The 22,055-nt window shown below is 49.5% G+C and overlaps 1 non-coding gene across 1 annotated transcript; it reads left to right on the forward strand.

Moving 5' to 3' along the window:
- The first annotated feature begins 21,344 nt into the window (after positions 1-21,344).
- On the forward strand, positions 21,345-21,417 carry TRNAR-CCU (transfer RNA arginine (anticodon CCU)). The gene has a single exon. It is a non-coding gene; the product is annotated as a tRNA-Arg (tRNA).
- The last annotated feature ends 638 nt before the right edge of the window (positions 21,418-22,055 follow it).

Consider the following 22,055-nt stretch of genomic DNA (forward strand, 5'->3'; position numbering starts at 1 on the left):
AAAGACAAGGCCCGAGGGGAGGCTGAGAGGCCGCAGGGCTCCGATCCGCAGGGCCTCGCGGCCTAGCAAGGATTTGTGTCTTTATCCCAAAAAAGCCACTTCGGGGTTTGAAAACCTTGCTCCGCCACTAAGTGGGGAAGGGAGCCAGTGGGGAAAGGAGGCGGGAGCTGCAGCTCCCGGGCGCCGGGTCCTGAAGTCCCAGGGGACCGGGAGGGGCGCACCCAGTCCCCCGCCGGGCGCTCGGGGCGGAGCGAACAGCCCCGCCGTCCCGCCCACAGCCCCGCCCGGCAGGAGACACGCCGGTGAGACTCCGCCTCCCTCTCTGGTTGGCCCGGGGCGGGGGCACCTGACCCAGAGCGGCCAATCCTCGCGCTGGCAGGGCTCCGGGCCCCGAGCTCTGCCGCGCCGCGAGGCGCGGACAGACCAGCTGGCGGGGGGCGGCAAAGGGCGGCTCGGGTTTCCGGGGCTCACGAATGGGGGCCGGCAGCAGGTTGAAGATTAGCAATTCCCCGGACGTCCACTTGGCCAAAAGACCAATTTCTATGAACTGACGATGACGTGTGTGTTGGCCGAGGTCGTCCGGCGTCCGCTGGGCAGTGATCATTTCTCGTTGTCCCTGTCCCACCCTGCTCTGCTGAGCCAGAGTTCCAAGCCTCTGAGGGCGGGAGTGAGGGGGTCTGTGGGGGCCGTAGAGTTACAAGTCTGCTCTCCTCCCCCCAACACTCACCTTCCCCCTTTGTCAGGTCCCGACTTCTAAGTCTCAGCGTGCACGCCGCCTCCTCCAAGAAGCCTTCCCTGGAGGCCCCGGCGGCTGGACTTCCTGGGGCTTCCCAGGGCTCTGAGCTTCCCTCTCCATCCGGAAGCATCGTTATTTGGGGATGTTTCTCCCGGAGGGCAGGGGCCCGCTCCCCAGCCAGGGCCCCAGGCTCGTTGGGGGTCCATCAAGGCAAAGTAAAAGGCTGAAGTTGGTCCACCCGCAACTGACGGGGAGGAGATGCAGACAGGGAGGCTTCTTCCGCCAAGGCCGGTGGTGACTTGTGAGGGCTGGGAAGCCGGAAGTGTCCTCTGGCCGCGGAACCCCCACCTGTACCAGTCCAGATGGGAACCGATGACCGGCCTCGACCCCTCAGACAGCCCGAGGGTAAGGGAGATGCGCCTTAGAAAGCATCCAAGGAAGGACCCTTTGCACCCAGTATTCAAGCTGTGAAAACAGCGTGTAACTGCATCAAAACTATGGGAAGCGGGCTTCCCTGGTGGCGCAGTGGTTGAGAGTCCGCCTGCCAATGCAGGGGGACACGAGTTCGAGCCCTGCTCCGGGAAGATCCCACATGCTGCAGAGCAGCTGGGCCCCGTGCGCTACAACTACTGGGCCTGTGCTCTAGAGCCCGCGAGCCACAACTACTGAGCCCACGTGCTGCAGCTAGTGAGGCCCGCGTGCCTAGAGCCCGTGCTCCACGACGAGAGAGGCCACCACAGTAAGAGGCCCGCGCACCGCAACAAAGAGTAGCCCCCGCTCTCGGCAACTAGGGAAACCCCATGCGCAGCAACAAAGACCCAACACAGCCATAAATAAAATAAATATATTAAAAAAAAAACAAACACGGAAAGCGCAGGGCAAAGCTTCGGGTAAACAGGCTCTCCTAGTGGGCAGCAGGTCCTGCTGCAGAGGCCACTCACCCCCGTGGGAGCAAGGACTTTGCCAAAACACAAAACACGAAATTGAACCTTACTGATTTATCTCGCTATGGCCTCTCTCCCTGCAAAAGGTAAGCTCTAAAGGCATCAAAGGATGTGCAGTGGAAAATTTACCACCATTGTCGTCTTTAGTGTATTTGTATTTTATTCCTTTCTTTCCTTGACTAGATCAACTACTGATTTAGCTGTTTTCAATCTTCTTTTTTTGTAGCCGCACTGTGGGGCGTGTGGGATCTTAGTTCTCCCACTAGAGACTGAACCCAAGTCCTGGGCAGTGAGAGCCAAGTCCTAACCACTGGACTTCCAGGGAATTCCTGCTATTTTCAATTTTTAAAAAATTATTTCTGCTGGATTTATTTTATTTGAATTAGTTCTACTGTTTTTTCTCTTCTAAATCATTTTACACTTTTATCTTTAATTTCTATCCTTCTGTTTCTATTGGGTTTTTGTTGGTAGTGGTGTTTTTTAACCTCTAGCTTGAGTTTGATACTTAGTTCATTAATTTCTACTCATCCTTATTAATAGAAGTATTTAAAGCTATGAATTTCCCTCTGAATACTGATGTAGCTGTTTACCTTAGGTTCTGATATGCAGTGTTTCAATTATGATTGTTTTATAGATATTCTGAAATTTCAACTTGATTTCTGTTCTAACCGAAGAGCAATTTTGAGAGTTTTAAAATTTACAGGTAGTAACATCTTTTTGTTTTGTAGTTTGGTTATTAATTTCTAGTTCAATTTACATTGTGATTGGAGAATATTGTCTGTTCTATATTTACTTTTTGGGATGTATTGGTTTTTTTTTTTAAATGGTTTAATATGTGGTTAATCTTTGTGAATGTTCCGCTGTCCATCTGCAAAGGAGCAGTCTGTTTTTAGGGTAGAGTTTGATATAAATTAATTAAATCCGGACTTCCCTGGTGGTCCAGCGGGTAAGACTCCACACTCCCAATGCAGGGGGCCCAGGTTTGATCCCTGGTCAGGGAACTAGATCCCACATGCATGCCGCAGCTAAGGAGGAAATGTGCTACAACTAAGACCTGGTGCAACCAAAATAAATAAATAAAATTAAAAAAAAACAATACCAAGAAAGGCTAACTTTTAAAAAATAAATTAAAAAAAAAGAAAAGATCTTAAAAAAATTAATTAAATCTATGTCAATAATTATATTATTGTCTTCTCTAATCTTAATTTTTTGTACACATATCTCTGAGAGATGAATTAAAATTTCCTACTACTGATGTGCTTTTTACTCTTTCTCCTTGTATTTCTTTCATTGTATGAATGTGGATACTGTGTTATTTGATGCGGGGTTGGCACCAAAGAGCAAATGAATGCAATTTGGTGCATACTAGATATGTGATACTTTCACTGTGACTTGCACTCATTCTCGTTATAAAGTGCACCTCTTGGCCCCACCTAATGTTTTGCCTTGAACTTGACCCCTGCTTTCTGTTTGTTTGCATTTGCCTGTTATCCCTTGCACCATGCTTTTATTTTCATTCTTTCTGAGTCTTCCGGATTGGGGAGTGTCTTTTGCCTCCAGCTTAAAGTTGAATGTGAACCATCTGACGGTCATGTCCCTTTACAGATGAGTTTGCTTATATCGATGTGACAAACCTATCTTAGACTCACTGAAGTCATCTTATTTTATGCTTTCTATTTTTGTAGTTTATAAAATATTGGCTTAATTTAGGTGCAAGATTTCTTCTGATATTTTGGAAATTTTGTAGCTGTGTACTTGTGGTTACCTCTGTAAGTTTATATAACACACTTAGTCCTTTATTCATCTACTGACTCCCAGCTACGAGTAATGATGACACTGTTATGTCTTTCCTTTCTCCTTCCTTTTCTCCACCATCCTTTTCACAATATACTTTTAAATGAAAAATACATCAGGTTAAATATATCCATTTATATCATATATATATAAAATATATCCTTGTGTCTAAGATGTCATTGATTTTAAGATGCTCCACTGACGTAGTAACAGCTTCTTGAACAAAAACAAAACTCTTTCCCATCCCACAGTCCCTGCAGAGGGCTAACAGTGGTCATGCCCGGGATGGAATTCAAGGGCCTCTTGATCTTCTTCTCTCTGAACCCTGTGTCCCTGATTGGGCTGCCAACAAAGCTCCTGTCCTCCTTAGGGCCATTTGGGGGAGGTGTCCAGTGTCCTTGCCAGTGATCACAGCTGTGAGTGTCTCAGCAGGAGCCACCTGGGTGGAGAGGCTCTGGTTGTGTCACCCTGGATTCCAGGCACACAAAGCTCTGTGTCGGGCTGGGGGATGGGGTAGGGGTGCGGTGATGTCAGATCCGCCCTGCCTTGTTGCTCCTCTTTCTCCAGCCTCTTTTGTGAATCTGGGCGTGGCTGACACTAGCTCAAATACAACTCCTGTTTTTGTTTTTATTTTTGTTTTTGGCCACATTGTACGGCATGTGGGATCTTAGTTCCCCGACCAGGGATCAAACTCGTGCCCCCTGCATTGTGATTGCAGAATCTTAACCACTGGACCGCCAGGGAAGTCCTCCAAACAACTCCCGTTTGATAACATCTTTTTTTTTTTTTAAATTTATTTATTTATTTATTTTTGGATGTGTTGGGTCTTCGTTTCTGTGCGAGGGCTTTCTCCAGTTGCGGAGAGCGGGGGCCACTCTTCATCGCGGTGCGTGGGCCTCTCACTGTCGCGGCCTCTCCCGTTGCGGAGCACAGGCTCTAGACGCGCAGGCTCAGTAGTGGTGGCTCACGGGCTTAGTTGCTCCGCGGCAGGTGGGGTCTTCCCAGACCAGGGCTCGAACCCGTGTCCCCTGCATTGGCAGGCAGATTCTTAACCACTGCGCCACCAGGGACGCCCCTGATAACATCTTATTAAAGCCTTCTGGAAGTTTCTCAGGACCCCAGAGTTCTCAGCAGAACCCAGCATTGCCTGGTGCCAGCCCATAGTCACACATAGTCACACCTGCTCCGCTGAGCCTCCTCTAGCTCCTGTGTGCCAGCCTGACCAGGGCACCCTATCCCGCCCACACCTAGTACTTGCCTCCCTCCAGGCCTTTGCTTCTGCTGTTTCTTCCACCTGGGCTGCCGTCCTCCCTCCAGTTTTTGCTGGTCTAAACCTCACCCACTGGTCTAAACCCTCAGCCTGAACATCACCTCCTGCTGGAAGCATTAGACCCTCCCTCTTCTGGCCCCTCACAGCCTGGCCGGGGGTAGCTGGCCACCGGGCCGCTGGAAGCCCGGGCTCCATCCTCGGACTCACGTCTCTGCCTTCATTCCCAGAGCTGCAGTGGCCACAGAACTTCCTGGGAAAGGCACTGGAGTCAGAGAAGACCCACTTCCACCAAACTGCAGTTTCCATGGTTGTAAAAGTTGTGAGGTTGAATAGAGAGAGTTGCGGCCAAGTGGCTACCCTGTGCGTGGCAGTGAGGACACGGCGGTGAAGACAGCCCTTCCTGCCAGCGGGGCTCAAAAATGGGGACACAATCATTAGTATTTGGGTATATTATTATCATATTAGCTTTACTGGTTTATTTACATTAAAGTGTAAAATCTTATGTGAGCAGCCAGATGAATTCTTCCATATGTCTACACTGTGACTCCATGCAGATCAAGTTAAAGCACATTTCAGAGACTTCCCTGGTGGCACAGTGGTTAAGAATCCGCCTTCCAATGCAGGGGACGCAGGGTGGATCCCTGGTGGGGGAACTAAGCCCACGCACCGCAACTACTGAGCCCACCCACTTAGCAACTAGAGAAGCCCATGCGCCACAAGGAAGACCCAGCGCAGACAAAAACAAAACAAAACAAAACGCATTTCAGCCCCCAAAATTCCCCACCAAGGGCAACTACTACCTTGACTTTAACCACCATAGATTAATTTTGCCTGATTTTTGTACTTTATATCAATGGAATCATACAGTATGTGCTCTCTTGGGTCTGGCTTCTTTCACTCAACATTATTATGTTATCCGTCTATATGTTATTATACTAATAACAACAATAATAATAATTGTATCCCCCTCCCCCTGGGGCCTGGCACATGGCAAGTGATTAGTTAATAGTTGAGTCTTGGTTGAGGGAACTTGACCCTTTCAGCTTTTTTTTTTTTTTTTTATGAGAACGTGACCTGAGTCGACTCCATTGTTGAAAACTGTTCTGAAGGTGGAAATCAGGGCAGCAGAGAACGCCAGGGAGTTCACTTTACTGGTCGTTGGTATCTGTGGTTTGGCTTAGCTGTTTATAAATGCCCTGGCAGCGTCCTGAGGTTACCTCAAGCTGGTGGCTTCTGTCATCCCTTGGGGTCACTGGGCCCTACCCCTCCACCCTGCCCTGGTCTACCCAGGTCAAGTGCCTGCTCCCTGTCTAGCCTTGGTGTCTAGGATTCTGCTCTCCTCCTCTGTGTGTAGATACCCAGGAGGTGAGACATGCAAGGCACCCCTGGCCTTGGTCTGGAGGGGAGAAAACATTCCCTCATCTTGCTCCAGAGCCCCCAGGTTGAAATCTCTGGACTGGTGCCTTAGACCCGGGGCTCCTAGGGGCTGGGTTCTCATTGGTCCTGAAGTCACTCCCGGAGGGACAGGCCATGTCTGCTCTTCCTAGCTTCCCTTCCACAGATGGGAAACTGAAGCTCCAAGTGCAGGCTGAGTCTTTATTCCGGGAGTGGATGAGCACTCAGCCAGCACCTATTAGGCAACTACTGTGTACCCTGAGTAGGCACTGAGGACCCAGAGATAAGCCAAGCTGTCCAGACCAAGGAGAGCCATGCTCCAGGGAGGGGTCTGGGGAAGCTTCACCAAGCGGTTGGCCTTTGAAGGCTCAGGGACTTTGGCCAGGCCTAAGTGAGGGTATTCCAGGCAGAGGGAACCGCTGGAACAAAGGCTTAGCAGTGGGAGAGTGATCTGGGGCCAGCGATGGGCTGCTGGCTGAGAGAAGCGTTCAGGAGAGAGGCTTGTTTTTTTGTTTTGTTTTTTATTTCCTTTTTTTTTTTTCCCTGCACCGAGACTTGTGGGACCTCAGTTCCCTGACCAGGGATCGAACCCAGCCCCCCTGCAGTGGAAGCACAGAGTCCTAACCACTGGACCACCAGGGAAATCCCCAGGAGAAAGGCTTGTTGAAGCTGGTCCAAGACCCTCCTTGGGGTGGTGCTGGTGAACCCTGGAGACTCCCTTTGGAGCAGGTGCAGGACCTGAGCTCTAGGCTTTCCTTCCACCCTCTGTGTGACCCTCTGTTGGCCCCTGGGTAAATCTCTCCAAATCTCTCCCTGTGGCAGATAGATGAATGGAGGGTGGGGGGTAGTGAATCAGTGAATGGGGTTTGAAAGCTGCAGTCCATGCCAGGGAGGCAGGTAGGGTTGAATGAGCCAGGGCCCTAGGCCCACAGGTGATTAAATCAGCACAAGGAATAGTCTTGGTTCTATTAGGCATGCTCTCTACTCTCACCTCCTGGAGCAGGCCATTCCTGCACTCCACCGATGGGGTGGCAAACTCAGCTTCTCTGGCAGGGTCAACAGGAGGCTTGGCCACCTCCCCTGGTTCAGCCACTGACCGACTTGCTGGTTGCATTTGTCTCCTTCAAGGTCTCAGGTACAGTCCCCTTTGCTCTTTGCAGAAGTGGAGGTGTCCCTGATCCAGCCCCCATGGAGGTGGCCCCAGGAGCAGGGGCCCAAGAAGAAATGTTGAAGGAGGATTCACTCTTTCTTTCTTTCCTTTCTTTCTTCCTCCCTCCCTCCCTCCATCCCTTCCTTTTCTTTTCGGCTTCATGCGGAACTTCCCTTACCAGGTATGGAACCAGCGCCTCCTGCAGTTGAAGTCTTAACCACGGGACTGCGGGGGGAGCCCCCGTTTTACAGGACTTCTAATGGTCTCTCTCGTGGCCGCCTGTCATCTGCCTCTTTTCCCCCGCAACCGCTGGAGCCCCTCCCGAGGCCCCTGTGATCGCCCTCTCCAGCCGCAGCCCGCGGGCTCCTTCCCAATGCCAGGCCTCTGCCCAGCGGTGCCCTCCGCTGGGAGTCTCTTCCCTCTTCTCCCTCCGGTCAGGAACCCTCTCTTCCCTGTCCTTGGAGGCCCGAACCCACAGCTTCAGGGCTTCCCACCCTCACCAAGGTTGTGGCATCTGGGTGGCTGTCCCCTCCCCGCTCCCGCCCCCGCATGGGCGTGGCTGGCGCCCGGAGAGCTGAGAGCCCTGAGCGTGGCCCAGGGAGGGGCCTGTCGCCCCCTTCCCCCAGATAGGAGACAGATAGGCCGGGCAGAAAAGGGGTTAAAATAAGGATTTCAAAAGCGAATTTCTCCCTTCCTTGCGGCCCCCCCTCCCCGCTACCAAGCTCTGTGCTGGACCTGCGAGTCTCCCCTCTGGGGCTCTGGCGCCTTTTCGCGGGAGGGTGGGATGGGGGGCCGTCGGGCCACCAGTGCCCCGGTTCCCACCGGCTGCACGCACGGGAGCCCCGGGGTGGGGACGGGGCGGAGTGGGGGGCAGTTCAAGGCAGGGGCTGGGCTGGGCTGCCTCGGTGGGCCGGGATTCGGGTTGGGAGGGTGGGACTCTCAGAGGCAAAACAGCAAAGGCCACAGGCCGTGGTGACCCAGCGAGGGCTAGGGACGCGGGTGGCCCTTCCAGCCAGCAGGGGGCACAGGTTGGCCTTGGGGGTGGAGGAGGGCGAGACTCAGCGATGCTGGACCAGAGAGGTCTGTTAATTTTAAAACATAAAATTAGATGGCAACTGAAAAAAAAAATGCAAAACCTAAAAATTGAGAATTATGTTTTATTTGGTGACCTTACCGAGGACTTGAGAGATAGCTCAGTGCCTCTCAGATAGCTCTGAGGAACTGCTCCAAAGAGGTAAGGGAGGAGCCAGGGTATATAGGAGTTTTTGCTGGAAAAAAAAAAAAGTAGTAGAACATCAAAAGATTACTGCTAATCGCAAAAACCAGGCATCTCAAGTTAATGATTCTAGTGCCTTTCTATGTATGGAAAGATGCAAGAGTTGGGGACTTCCCTGGTGGTCCAGTGGTTAAGAATCCGCCTGCCAATGCAGGGGACACGGGTTCGAGCCCTGGTCTAGGAAGATCCCACATGCCGCAGAGCAACTAAGCCCATGGGCCACAACTACTGAGCCTGTGCTCTAGAGCCCGCGAGCCACAAGTAGAGAAAGTGCAGCAATGAAGACCCAACACACACACACACACACACAAAAGATGCAAGAGTCTGGGCTCATTGAAATTATTCCTTATATATGCATCTTAACTATTTAGGGTCAGTATCCAGTTTTTCTCCATCCTGAATTCCCCTCAGGGCGCACCGTAGGAGGCGGCTGCAGTGGCTGCTGGTGTGATGGCAGGCAACAGTTTTTGGTCCATATAGATATTTTTTATTCTTTTAATGATCTAAGCTTACAAAACTCAAACAGGACAGAAACATTAAAATAACACCCCTGGTCCCACAGCCCCTCCTCCCGGAAGTAATCCCTGCCCTGCCCTCCCCTCTTGGGGAGAATCCTTCCAGGCCTTCTCCAGAGCATTCACTTATGCAAGGACACACACACACACACAGACACACACACACGCACACAGAGCAAGATGCCAGGCTCACAGATGCACTCACAGACACGCATTCACCCAGACACACAGGGACACGCCGACACATGAGAACACGTGTAGCACATAAATAGGTTGGTCAGAATACTCTGTGGTGTGGGTGTATTTAGGCAGACACATCTCTGGTGATGAATCTATGTATATTTTATTTTTACAGGTTTTGCATAAAAACCTCGCCTCCTTTTCCGGCTTTCCTGCTGCCACACCAACAGGCATTTCACATTTCCATCCCATCTTCCGCGCTGTGGGTGAGCCCAGCTGCTAGGTGCAAGGTGGCCCATGTCTAAACTCTTCACATTGCCAGGGCTGCTTGGGTGGTGGTGATGGGGGGCCCTGGGTGTGGGCATGGGGTATTGCCCACCTCTTGGGATTCAGGAAGATGCCCTGAGAGTGGGGCAAAGCCGAGGAGGGGCGAAGTCAGAGGCCAATGGCTGGCCTGGGGCCAACCCTTGACCCTCTCAAGGGACATGTCTGAGGCCTTGGGGGCTCTTTGGATTTGTGTGGGCCGCAAACACTGATTATCCCCTGAAAATGCAACCATGTTGAGGTGAAACTAGACCCCGGAGAGACCCTTAAGGAGAGGGCTCTCCCATACCCGGGGTTTTTGGTCTACCTGAACACATGGGGGCCCAGTCACTCTGCCTGCAATTCCACCATTACCCCCACTCTGGTGAGTTCTGGGGAGTCCTCTTGAAAGCCACTGTGCCCCGGGTGATCCTAGCCCCAGCAGAGCCCCCAGGGGGCCTGACTGGTTGACACTGACTTCTACAGTCTGTGGGTGTGTGTGTTGGGTGTGGGGAGGAAGCATTTCAACCCCCAACTCCAGGCCCAGCTCAGAAGGTGTTCCCACTGGGTGGTGCCGGCAGTGAAGGTGAAGCCGCACAGCTCAGATGGGATTTGAATGCAGCCGAAACCCAGACTGGGACTTGAACCCACTGTCTTTTTTTTTTTTTTTTTTTTTTTTAATGATGATGAAAGCTTGATGGTATTCACATTGCTTAATTTGTGTCATGCTTTATTTATTTATTTATTTATTTATTTATGGCTGTGTTGGGTCTTCGTTTCCGTGCGAGGGCTTTCTCTAGTTGTGGCAAGTGGGGGCCACTCTTCATCGCGGTGCGCGGGCCTCTCACCGTCGCGGCCTCTCCTGTTGCGGAGCACAGGCTCCAGACGCGCAGGCTCAGTAATTGTGGCTCACGGGCCTAGTTGCTCCGCGGCATGTGGGATCTTCCCAGACCAGGGCTCGAACCCGTGTCCCCTGCACTGGCAGGCAGATTCTCAACCACTGCGCCACCAGGGAAGCCCCCCACTGTCTTTTAATTAAAAATCACACACCTGGTCTCAGGACTTAATGAAGCTCAGGTTCTTTTATTTATTTATTTATTTTTTTATTTTTGGCTGGGTCGGGTCTTCATTGCTGCGCGTGGGCTTTCTCTAGTTGCGGCGAGCGGGGGCTACTCACTGCGGTGGCTTCTCTTGTTGCAGAACATGGGCTCTTGGCGCGCGGGCTTCAGTAGTTGTGGCTTGTTGGCTCTAGAGCACAGGCTCAGTAGTTGTGGTGCACGGGCTTAGTTGCTCCGCGGCATGTGAGATCTTCCCGGACCAGGGCTCGAACCCGTGTCCCCTGCATTGGCAGGCGGATTCTTAAACACTGCGCCACCAGGGAAGTCCGAAGCTCAGGTTCTTTATGTCTCATCACAGAAGGAATTCAGTGAGAGACAAAGTGATAGGTAAGAAGTGGATCTATTTAGAGAGATACACATTATAGACAGAATGTGGCCCATCTCAAAAGGCAAGACAGGCCTTGGGAGAAACACACTCGACAGACAGATTGTGGGCCATCTCAGAAGGCGAGAGGCCCAGAAATATGGGGTGGTTAGTTTTTATGAGCCGGGTAATGAGTGGGAGGATTATTCCAACTATTTTGGAGAAGGGGCCGAGATTTCCAGGAATTGGGCCACCAACCACTTTTTGGCCTTTTATGGTCGGCCTGGGGACTGTCCTGGTGCTGGTGGGTGTGTCACTTAGCTTATGCTAATGTAGTACAATGAACGTATAATGAGGCTCATGGTTGAATCTTGCGCTATCTTGGACCTAGTTGGTTCTAACCAGTTTATGTCCTATCCTCAAGGGCTATGTCATTCTTTCAGAGGTTGTGCCCTGTCCCCTTCTGTTTCAAAGGCACTTAGAGGCCTCGCACCCTGAATAAGATCTGAGCTTCAGAATGCTTCTCTGCAGGCTGCCAGGTCCAGGAGTGGGCCCTGCGGAGACACCTTGACAGAATCCACAGACAGGCGTGGACGGAGGCAGGAGAGGACTGAGTCTGCAGTGTGCCAGCCCTGGGCTGCCCCTGTGCCTGGCTGTAACACTGTCACGCCTGGGCCTGGGCTGGGGATCTGGCCCTGGAGACCAAGAACCTTCCAGAGCTTTGATTTGGAAGCCTCAGCTCCGCGGAACACGCACAAGCCAGACAGGCCTGGGCTGAAGCTCATGTCTCTGCGGAACCTGTTTCCTCCACAGTCACATGGGAGGGGGGAGGCCCCCAGTTTACTGTTGGCCCAGGGGAGGCTCTGGCGTGACCTGGGGCAGGGTCTGACTTCTGGCCCGTGGGGCTGGCACCACATCCCATGCCCCAAACATCCATCCACACCTGATTGGGTCTGTTTGTCTGTGGTTGGAACCCTCCCCCCGCCAAATCAGGGCAGACTTCTCCAACTGGTTTTAATTTTATCCTTAAGCCACATGTTTGAAATGACTTAATCAAAGAGGTGTCATGAATTAAATCTCAACAAGAGTGCTCAGGGCCTGGCTCTCCGCCCAGAATGCCAAGGGCCCCACGGAGGAGGCGTCCATCAATCCCGTGATCAGCCTGGTTCTCCCAGCTGGTAACTTTGAGGGCCTACGAGGTGCCAGGCGAGGTCTTGGGTGCTTCCTACACAGGCTTCCACTTACATCCAACCACCCTGGGAAGTGGAGTAGCTATCCCCACTTTACAGGTGGGGAAACCGAGGCTGGGATGTGAAGCTTGCCCAAGGTCACCTGGCAGGTGAGAGGCAGAGCTGCCATCCCAGCTGGGTCTATCTGTGTCCAGAGGCTGTACTGCCCCTTGGGCAGAACTGGGAAGACAGAGATCGCAGAGACAGATGTTACTGCTTGCTGTAGGACAGGCCAATAAATGGAGAGACAAGGTGCTGGGGCAAGAAATAGCGACTTTCTTCAGGAAGCCAGCACACTGAGAAGGTGGTGGACTAGTGTCCCAAAGAACCTTCTTCCCTGAGCTAGAATTCAGGCTGCTTTTACACTAAAAGGGGATGGGGTAAAGTCCTGGTTTCGGCCAGACTCTGGAGGGGATGTGTTACTTTCTTCCTTCCCGCAGCCGTTCACAGATGGGCCGGGTCAGGAGGTTTCCTATGAGCTAAACAGAGGTATTTTAGCTTAACACTCATTACCTGGGAGGCAGGGTCCCCAGAGATGGGCCATTGTGTATAATTGAAGCTTATAGGCAACATCCCTTCAGTGATTAACTTGTAATAGAATACAAAGGTTCTTCCGTATTATATAGCGACCAGTGCTGAGGGGAGAGGGTGGAAGGGAGATGAGCCTCTAGTTCAGGCTCACAGGTCTGGGAAGCTTCTGGAGGAGGTGGCACTTGGGCTTGGCGTGCAGGATTTGGAGAGAGACGGGGAAGGCATGTGAGGTAAGAGATTTGGGGACACAGGGAGGGGGTGGGGGCATTGTGGGGTGCAGCTGGAGGAGCTGCTCAGACTTAGCTATGAGGGCAGAGCTGGCCTGGTCTGGGCGTACTGGCTGGGCTGGGGGCGCCAAGGTGGGAGAGGGGCAGGAGGGGTGGACCTGGCAGCCGGCTCCAGGGCTTCCCGTGCGCAGCATTGCTGAGGAGTCTGCGGCCGGGCTGACTCGTGTTCTTTTACAGGTTGTTTCTTTTCTGTCTCTTCTTGGAAGCTTTTGGCATTTTTCTCTTCATTGCAGGGTATTCAGAAATTTCTCGACAGTGTTTGTAGATGGTGATGTCAGGCTTTTTTGCTGTTATTGTTTCCTTTTGTGTTCATTTTTTTAAAAAATTTGTTTAATTTATCTTTGTCTGCGTCGGGTCTTCGTTGCTGCCCGCAGGCTTTTTCTAGTGGCGGCGAGTGGGGGCTACTTTTTGTTGCGGTGCGCGGGCTTCTCATTGCAGTGGCTTCCCTTGTTGCGGAGCACGGGCTCTAGGCGCTCAGGCTTCAGTAATTGTGGCACACGGGCTTCAGTAGTTGTGGCTTGCAGGCTCTAGAGCGCAGGCTCAGTAGTTATGGCGCATGGGCTTAGTTGCTCTGCGGCATGTGGGATCTTCCCGGTCCAGGGCTCGAACCCATGTTCCCTGCATTGGCAGGCGGATTCTTAACCACTGCGCCACTAGGGAAGTCCCTGTGTTCACTTTTTAATTAAATTGTAACATGTATTGGGGGCATGGGACGAATTGGGAGATGGGGATTGACATGTATACACCACTATGTATAAAACAGATAACTAATGAGAACCTGCTGTATAGCTCAGGGAACTCAGTGCTCTGTGGTGACCTAAATGGGAAGGAAATCTAAAAAAGAGGGGATATATGTATACGTATAGCTGATTCACTTTGCTGTACAGCAGAAACTAACACAACATTGTAAAGCAACTCTACTCCAATTTTAAAAAATGTAACGTATTAAATGCACACATTTTAGGAATACAGCTCCATGAATTTTCACACTTGTCTACACCTGTGTAACCACCACCCCAGTCCAGATGCAGACCACTCACTTCCAGCCCCTGGTGGGCTCCCTTTCACCCCCAAAGGAAACCACGATTCTGACCACTAACACCATTGATTAGTTTTGCCTATTCTTGAACCTCACGTAAATGGAAACATAGTCTGTATGCTTTTGTGTATATTTTTTAAATAAACTTCTGAAATTTTAGAACAGTTTTAGATTTACGGTTACTGGGAAGATAGTCTAGAGAGTTCTCCTATACTCGTGCTCATTAGTATGGCAGATTCGCTACAATTAGTGAACACGTACTGATATCGATACATTATTACTAACTAGAATCCATACATTATTCAGATTTCCTCCGTTTTTCCCTGATGTCCTTTTGCTGTTCCAAAATTCCTTCCAGGACACCACATTGCATTCAGTTGTCATGTCTCTTCTGGCTTCTCTTGGCCGTGACAGTTTCTCAGGCTTTCCTTGTTTTTGATGGTCTCGGCAGTTTTAAGTACTGCCAGGTGTTTTGTATAATGTTCCTCAACTGGGATTTTTCTGACTTTTTCTCATGAGTAGACTTGAGTTATGGGTTTGGGAGGAAGACCACAGAGGAGAAGTGCCGTTTCTTCATATCAAGGACACATACTATTAACGAGATTCGTCACTGTTGATGTTGACCTGGATCACCTGGCTGAGATGTGTTTGTTGGGTTTCTCCTCCATGAAGTGACTCTTTCCCCTCCCCTTCCATACTGTCCTCTTTGGGGTTTTTTTGTTTTGTGTTTGTTTTTTTCTTTCTTTCTTGGCCGCACACAGCGCGGCTTGTTCGATCTTAGTTCCCTGACCAGGGATTGAATCCTGGCCCTTGGCAGTGAAAGCACGGAGTCCTAACCACTGGACTGCCAGGGAATTCCCTATACTGTCGTCTTCAGAAGGAAGTCATGGTGCAGCCCACACTTGAGGAGTGGGGAGTTGTCCTTGAGGGTGGGTTATGAACCTAAATTCCTTGGAATTCTTCTGCATGGGAGATTTGTCTCTTCTCCTCCATTTAGTTATTTACTCAGTCATTTATATCAATATGGACTCATGGATATTTGTTTAATGCTTTGGGTTATAATCCAATGCCATTTTCTTTCTTCTTTTTTTAAGATTTTTTTTGATGTGGACCATTTTTAAAGTCTTTATTGAATTTGTTACAATATTGCTTCTGTTTTATGTTTTGGTTTTTTGGCTGTGAGGCATATGAGATCTTAGTTCCCCAATCAGAGACCGAACCCACACCCCCTGCATTGGAAGGTGAAGTCTTAACCACTGGACCTCCAGGGAAGTCCCAGTCCGTCCTTCCTTCCTTCCTTCCTTCCTTCCTCCCTTCCTCCCTCCCTTCCTCCCTCCCTCCCTTCCTCCCTCCCTCCCTTCCTCCTTCCCTTCCTCCCTCCCTCCCTTCCTCCCTCCCTCCCTTCCTCCCTTCCTCCCTTCCTCCCTTCCTCCCTTCCTTCCTTCCTTCCTTCCTTCCTCCCTCCCTTCCTCCTTTCCTCTCTTCCTCCCTTCCTCCCTTCCTCCCTCCCTCCCTCCCTTCCCTTCCTTCCTTCCATAGTAGATTTACAATGTTATTAGTTTCTGGCGTACAGCAAAGTGATTCAATTATATATATATATATCCGAAATATACATATATATATATATATCTTTATTTTTTTTCCAGATTCTTTTCCATAATGGTTTATTACAGGATATTGAATATAGTTCCCTGTGCTAAACAGTAGGACCTTGTTGTTTATCTATTTTATATATAGTAGCTTGTATCTGCTAATCCCAAACTTCTCCCCACCCCCTTTCCCCTTTGGCAACCATAAGTATATTTTCTCTGTCTGTGAGTCTGTTTCTGTTTCATAAATAAGTTCATTTGTGTCATATTTTAGATTCCACATATAAGGGATATCATATGGTATTTGTCTTTCTCTGTCTGACTTCACGTAGTATGATAATCTCTAGGTCCATCCATGTTGCTGCAAATGGCATTATTTCATTCTTTTTAAAAAAATTTATTTAGTTTTGGCTGCGTTGGGTCTTTGTTGCTGCGCGCAGGCTTTCTCTAGTTGCGGTGAGCGGGGGCTACTCTTTGTTGCTGTGCACGGGCTTCTCATTGCAGTGGCCTCTCTTTTTGCAGAGCACGGGCTCTAGGCGCGCGGGCTTCAGTAGTTGTGGCATGTGGACTCAGTAGTTGTGGCTCGTGGGCTCTAGAGCACAGGCTCAGTAGTTTTGGCGCACGGGCTTAGTTGCTCCGTGGCATGTGGGATCTTCCTGGACCAGGGCTTGAACCCATGTCCCCTGCATTGGCAGGCAGATTCTTAACCACTGTGCCACCAGGGAAGTCCTATTTCATTCTTTTTTTAATGGCTGAGTAATATTCATTGTATATATGTACCACATCTTTATCCATTCCTCTGTCGATGGACAGTTAAGTTGCTTCCATGTCCTGGCTATTGTAAATAGTGCTGGTATGAACATTGGGGTGCATGTATCTTTTCGAATTAGAGTTTTCTCCAGATACATGCCCAGGAGTGTTATTGCAGGATCATATGGCAACTCCATTTTTAGAGAACTTCGTTACTGTTCTCTATAGTGGCTGCACCAATTTACATTCCTGCCAGCAGTGTAGGAGGGTTCCCTTTTCTCTACACCCTCTCCAGCATTTGTTATTTGTAGACTTTCTAATGATGGCAGTTCTGACTGGTGTGAGGTGGTACCTCATGTAGTTTTGATTTGCATTTCTCTAATAATTCAATGCTACTTTATTTTATTGCTCAAACTGTCCTAGCTTTGGCCGTTGGGAACTCTTGTGGTTGGCTCCTGGGTCACTTTGTCATGCCCCCGTCACTCTGTGTGTGTGTGTGTGTGTGTGTGTGTGTGTGTGTGTGTGTGTGTGTTGAGCACTTCCTTGCTTTCAGCCACTACAGGATGCTCCAGGCTCATCTTGTATATTTCTAGCCCTAGTCGTACCATCTGCCATTTCTCCAAGGAGCCCGGGTTCTTCACTGGAGAAGGGTATTAGAAATCAAGATCACATGTGATCATAGCTACTGGGATGTCCTTATATCTAGGTGCTCAGAGCTAACAAAGCAAAGCGATCTATTACTATTTCAACATGTAACCATTGTGTATATGTTAAGCTAAACATAAATTTACATTGATGTCTCCAACCCTAATCCATTACTGCCTGGAACATTTCAGCCTCTTGCCCTTGCTTATCTTAACATCCCACTCCAACAGCGAGAAACCTGGCTCTTACCATCTGCCACTTATTTACTTAATTGTTCAATTTCAGGATACCTGTAGAGTGGTTCTAGAATTGTTAACACATGTCCCCACAGGAAACAACTTTATCAACTAGAGTACAGTTCTTTTGCCTTTAGTCTTGCAGTCTGTACACATTTCCAGTGTTACTTAAGTCAGCACCTTATTCCCCCAGGCCCTTCAGTGAGGTTGTTTCACCCATTTTTAAGACAGTTAGATTCTTTTGTCATATTCTTCATTGCATCCTGGGATCCATACCTCCTAAATGGCTTTTTGCATGCATTAAGATTCACTCTTTGTGATATAAAGTTCTACGAGTTTTGACAATTGCTAATGTCTTATAGTTACTATTACACAATAATTTCACCTCCTTAAAAATTCCCCTGTGCTTTGCCTACTACCCCCTATCAATCCCTAACTCTACCCTCAGCACTCCTGGCAACTGCTGTTCTGTTTGTATTCGCAATAGTTTTGCCTTTTCCAGAATATTCTATAATTGGAGTCACACAGTATTTTCAGACTGGCTTCTTTCACTTACCAGTATGCATTTAAGAGTCACCCACGTCTTTTTGCGAATTATTAGCTCATTTCTTTTTATCGCTGAATAATGTTCCATTGTATGGATGCAGCCCGGTTCATGTTGCCCCACATCCTTGACATTATTTGGTGGGGTCAGTGTCCTGGATTTTAGCCATTCTACTAGGTGTGCCGTCGTATCTCATTATTGTTTAATTCGCTCAGCATGATGTTGAGCATCTTTTCATAAGCTGTTTGCTACCCGTGTATCTTCTATGGTGTGGTATTTGTTCAGATCTTTTGCCCGTTTGTTAATTGGGTTATTTGTTTTCTTACTGTTGACTTTTTATAGTAGTTTGTATGTTTGGATACAAGTCCTTTATCAGATACATGTTTTGCAAATATTTTTTCCTCCTCTGTGACTTGTCTGTTCATTCTTTTCACAGTGTCTGTCTCAGAGCAAACATTTTAAATTTTAATAAAGTGGAAACTATAATTTTTTTTTCTCTTTCATGGATTGTACTATTGCTGTTGTATTTAAAAACTCATCACCAAACCCAAGGCCATGTAGATTTTTCTCCTATGTTTTCTTTTTTAAAATAATTAATTAATTAATTAATTAATTAAGTTTTTGGCTGTGTTGGGTCTTTGTTGCTGCGCGTGGCCTTTCTTTAGTTGCGGTGAGCGGGGGCCACTCTTCATTGTGGTATGCAGGCTTCTCATTGCGGTGGCTTCTTGTTGCAGAGCACGGGCTCTAGAGCACAGGCTCAGTTAGTTGTGGTGCACAGACTTAGTTGCTCCACGGCATGTGGGATCTTCCCGGACCAGGGCTCGAACTGTGTCCCCTGCAGCGGCAGGCGGACTCTTAACCCCTGCACCATCAGGGAAGTCCATCCTATGTTTTCTTTTTTTTTTTTTTTTTTTTTTGAGGACAGAGATGTTTATTAAATATGGGACTGGTTCCCCCTCCCCCATCTCCAGTGGGAGAATAGTAAAACTTGATCAAATCTTTATTCTTGGTTTTCCTTGTCCTTCCTGCCAGGATTAAAAGCCATGAGTTTCTTGTCACACACCTTTCTGTACCTTCCATGGTTGAGTCTTGGGGAGCCAGGAACAGCTGGTGAGGAAGGATGAAAATGTCGCTGTGTGGACCAATGCCCTCATGGGTTCATCCTTCGAAGCCTGACACAGCTGGTGTCGAATCGGCCTCGCCTCCCTTCCTCCTCTTCTTCTGGGGCCCCTGGCTGCTCCAGTTCCCTCTCTCCTCCAATCCAGCGGAGCCACCCATCCCAGCAGCCTTCTTCCCAACCTTCATATTTACAGTTACAGGCGAAGTAGGCAGCAAGAGCAATGAGTGTGGGTGGGAAGGTCACAGCCCTGCCCTGCCCTCTTTCAAATGCCCTGCCCTACCCACTGTGCCGAGGCCTAGCGAACAGCCTGGATTAAACTCTCCCCGCACCTGGGATGCTCCTATCTCACCTGAAAAGGGTTTTCATCAACCACGGGAGCAATGCGTACTCTGAACTCCACATTCAGTCACCCTCTATGCTCCTGGGAACAACATGCCTCCAGCCTGGGCGACCCGCGGAGCCAACCCTGAAGTCCCCGGTGGTGGCGCCCCTAGTGGTGGTGGATGGCACCCCCCCAAGGCAGCCTGAATCCAGATTCTTCAAAGGACCCTCCCCGACCAATAAGTGCCAGACCCTTTACAGTCAGCTATGAGCATCCCCGGGGCCAGAATGGGACCCTTCCAGCTGTAGGAGCCGTGTAAGGCTACAGAAAGCAGGCGCCAGGGGCTGCAGACCCAGCCCTTTGAGGGCAGCACGTGGCAGGGACCCAACAAACACACCACTGCCTTGCCGACACCCCGTTACGACCTTGCTGACTGTGGTGCGGGAGTCCCCGGAGGGTGTGGTACTCCCAGCCACCAGAGCGTGATGGCCAGGCCCATCTCCACCGAGATGGCCGAGAGCTGGCGTCCCGGCACTGGGGGGCGGAGGGCATCGCTCCTGCCGCGTAATCCAAGATGCCCTCTCCCAAGGCTAGCTGCTGGGCCCCCTCCGCCTGGCCCAAGCCCTGGCTCAGCACGTGGTCACAGGAGGCCGAGGAGCGGGCCTTGGCCTAGAGGTGGCGCCCTCGGGCCAGTGGGGTGAGAGGGAACCCCAGGGCCCTTGTGTCACAGGGGCGGCCAGGGCTGGGCCCGCAGGGGGGTTAAGGGCGTTGCCGTCCCCCGAAACTGGGCTCACCTTCCCCACCTCCCCCTCCTCTCTTCACTGTTCCGGCGCAGCAGTTGCTGGCGCACCCATCTGCGGAGGCCTGGGCGAACCTGAGCGTCCTATGTTTTCTTGAAGAAGTTTTATCATTTTGCACTTCACAGTTAGGTCTGTGATCCATTTTGAGTTAATTTTTTGTGTGAGGTCTGTGTCTATAGGTTCATTTGTTCTTTTGCATGTGGGCGTCCGGTGGTTCTAGAACCTTTGCTGAAGAGACTATCTTTTCTCCATTGAATGCCTTTGCTCTGTTGTCAAAGATCAGCTGACTGTATTTGTGTGGGGTCTGTTTCTGGGCTTTCTGTTCTGTTCCGTGGGTCTGCGCGTCTGTTCTTTCACCAAGGACATGTTGTCTCATAGTAAGTCTTGAAATCTTTACTTTGTTATTCTTTAGTATTGTGGCTTATGGGCTTGGGATTGGTTAATTTGCATGTGGAAAGCACACTCCCAGTTTATTATCTCTAGGATGTGGCTAGCCCAGGGAGGTGGGTAGTCTCTTCTATGTCAACAAGGCTTCAAGATGTCAGAGCATTAGAATTACAGAAAATAAATAGGTATGATTAATATAATTGGCCCTGTGATGCTTTGACATCATTTTAAGGAACCCTTGTGGGGAGATGATAGAGGAAGTTTTTAGAGAGTAGGGCGTAATTTCTATAGTGAGAATAGGAAGGGAGGACACAAGTAGCAAGTATTAGGAGTCCTTCTAGGCTGGTCCATACCGAAGGTTCTCATTTATATGGCATTACCCAAGAAAACAGATCTGAAATTTCCAGGGTCTCTAACAATATCTCTGTGGAATTATAGAGTGTGTTAAAAGTATCAGTGTAAGAGATACATATGATTTGTTGCTGTTGTCTGTTTTTCTACAATATTATCTTGGTGTGTTTTGGGGGGCAGTTGCTGGGGGCATGAGGTGACCGTCGGGTAAAGTCTATGTGAGGATGAGTGGTGTTGTGTGTAACCAAGGGGAAGGGGCAGTCATTGTGGTCCTGCTGGGAAGCTGGAGGGTGTAGTAGGGGAAGGCACTGGGGAGTGGGTGTTCTCATGTAGAGGTGATGGCAAAGCTGTCGAAGTCCCCATGGGTAGCCTGCAAAAGGTGTGTGTGTCCCTTTAGAGTTGAAGGCAAACTGGCAGAAAGGCTGTTGACATAGGCACGAACAGAGCATATCAGCCAAATCTGTAAGAGCAAAATAAATACTGGTGTTGATTGGTTGGAGGGAGTGATTTTAATAATATCAGAGGGACTTCCCTGGTGGTCCAGTGGCTAAGACTCTGCGTTCCTAATGCAGGGGGCCCAGGTTCGATCCCTGGTCAGGGAACTAGATCCTGCATGCATGCTGCAATGAAGTTCCCACGTGCCGCAACTACGACCCGGCACAGCCAAATAAATAAATAAATAAATAAATATTCTTAAAAAAATTGGATATTGGGTCAGGGGCCTTAATGCATGAACCATAGCTTTACTGTTGTGAATCCACCAGGAGGAACCCTTTCTTTTTCCCAGGTTTCAGAATAGGCAAAGTTGGGTGGTTAAATGGAAGCAGTGGGGATAATCGCCCTTTGTTAATTAGGTTTTATATAAAAGTTTTACTCCCTGAAGGCCCTGTTTTAACTTACGTTGGGTCATATTGACTATTTTAACTGGGGGTCTGTGGGGTCCCATTTTATCAAGCCAGTTTGTAGATGGCAAAGACTTTACTTTTATTATTCATAGTGTTAGAGCATCTTTGCTCAATATGAGATATTTTAGGGCAAAAAAAGTACTATGACTATGGGAAATTTAGGTAAGGCTACCATTAAAGTGAAGTATATCTGTTTCCCCTCTATTTTATATTCAGTTTCTTCCCTAAGATTATAGGGGCCACAGTGTTCAAATTTGGTGGGATCCCCAGGTATGACAATCATTTGAGCCCCAGTATTGATTAAGCCCCATGAAGTTTTGTCAGTGGGTGATGTC

The sequence above is a fragment of the Eschrichtius robustus genome, chromosome 1 (assembly GCF_028021215.1).
Source record: "Eschrichtius robustus isolate mEscRob2 chromosome 1, mEscRob2.pri, whole genome shotgun sequence".
In the NCBI taxonomy this organism is placed as follows: domain Eukaryota; kingdom Metazoa; phylum Chordata; class Mammalia; order Artiodactyla; family Eschrichtiidae; genus Eschrichtius; species Eschrichtius robustus.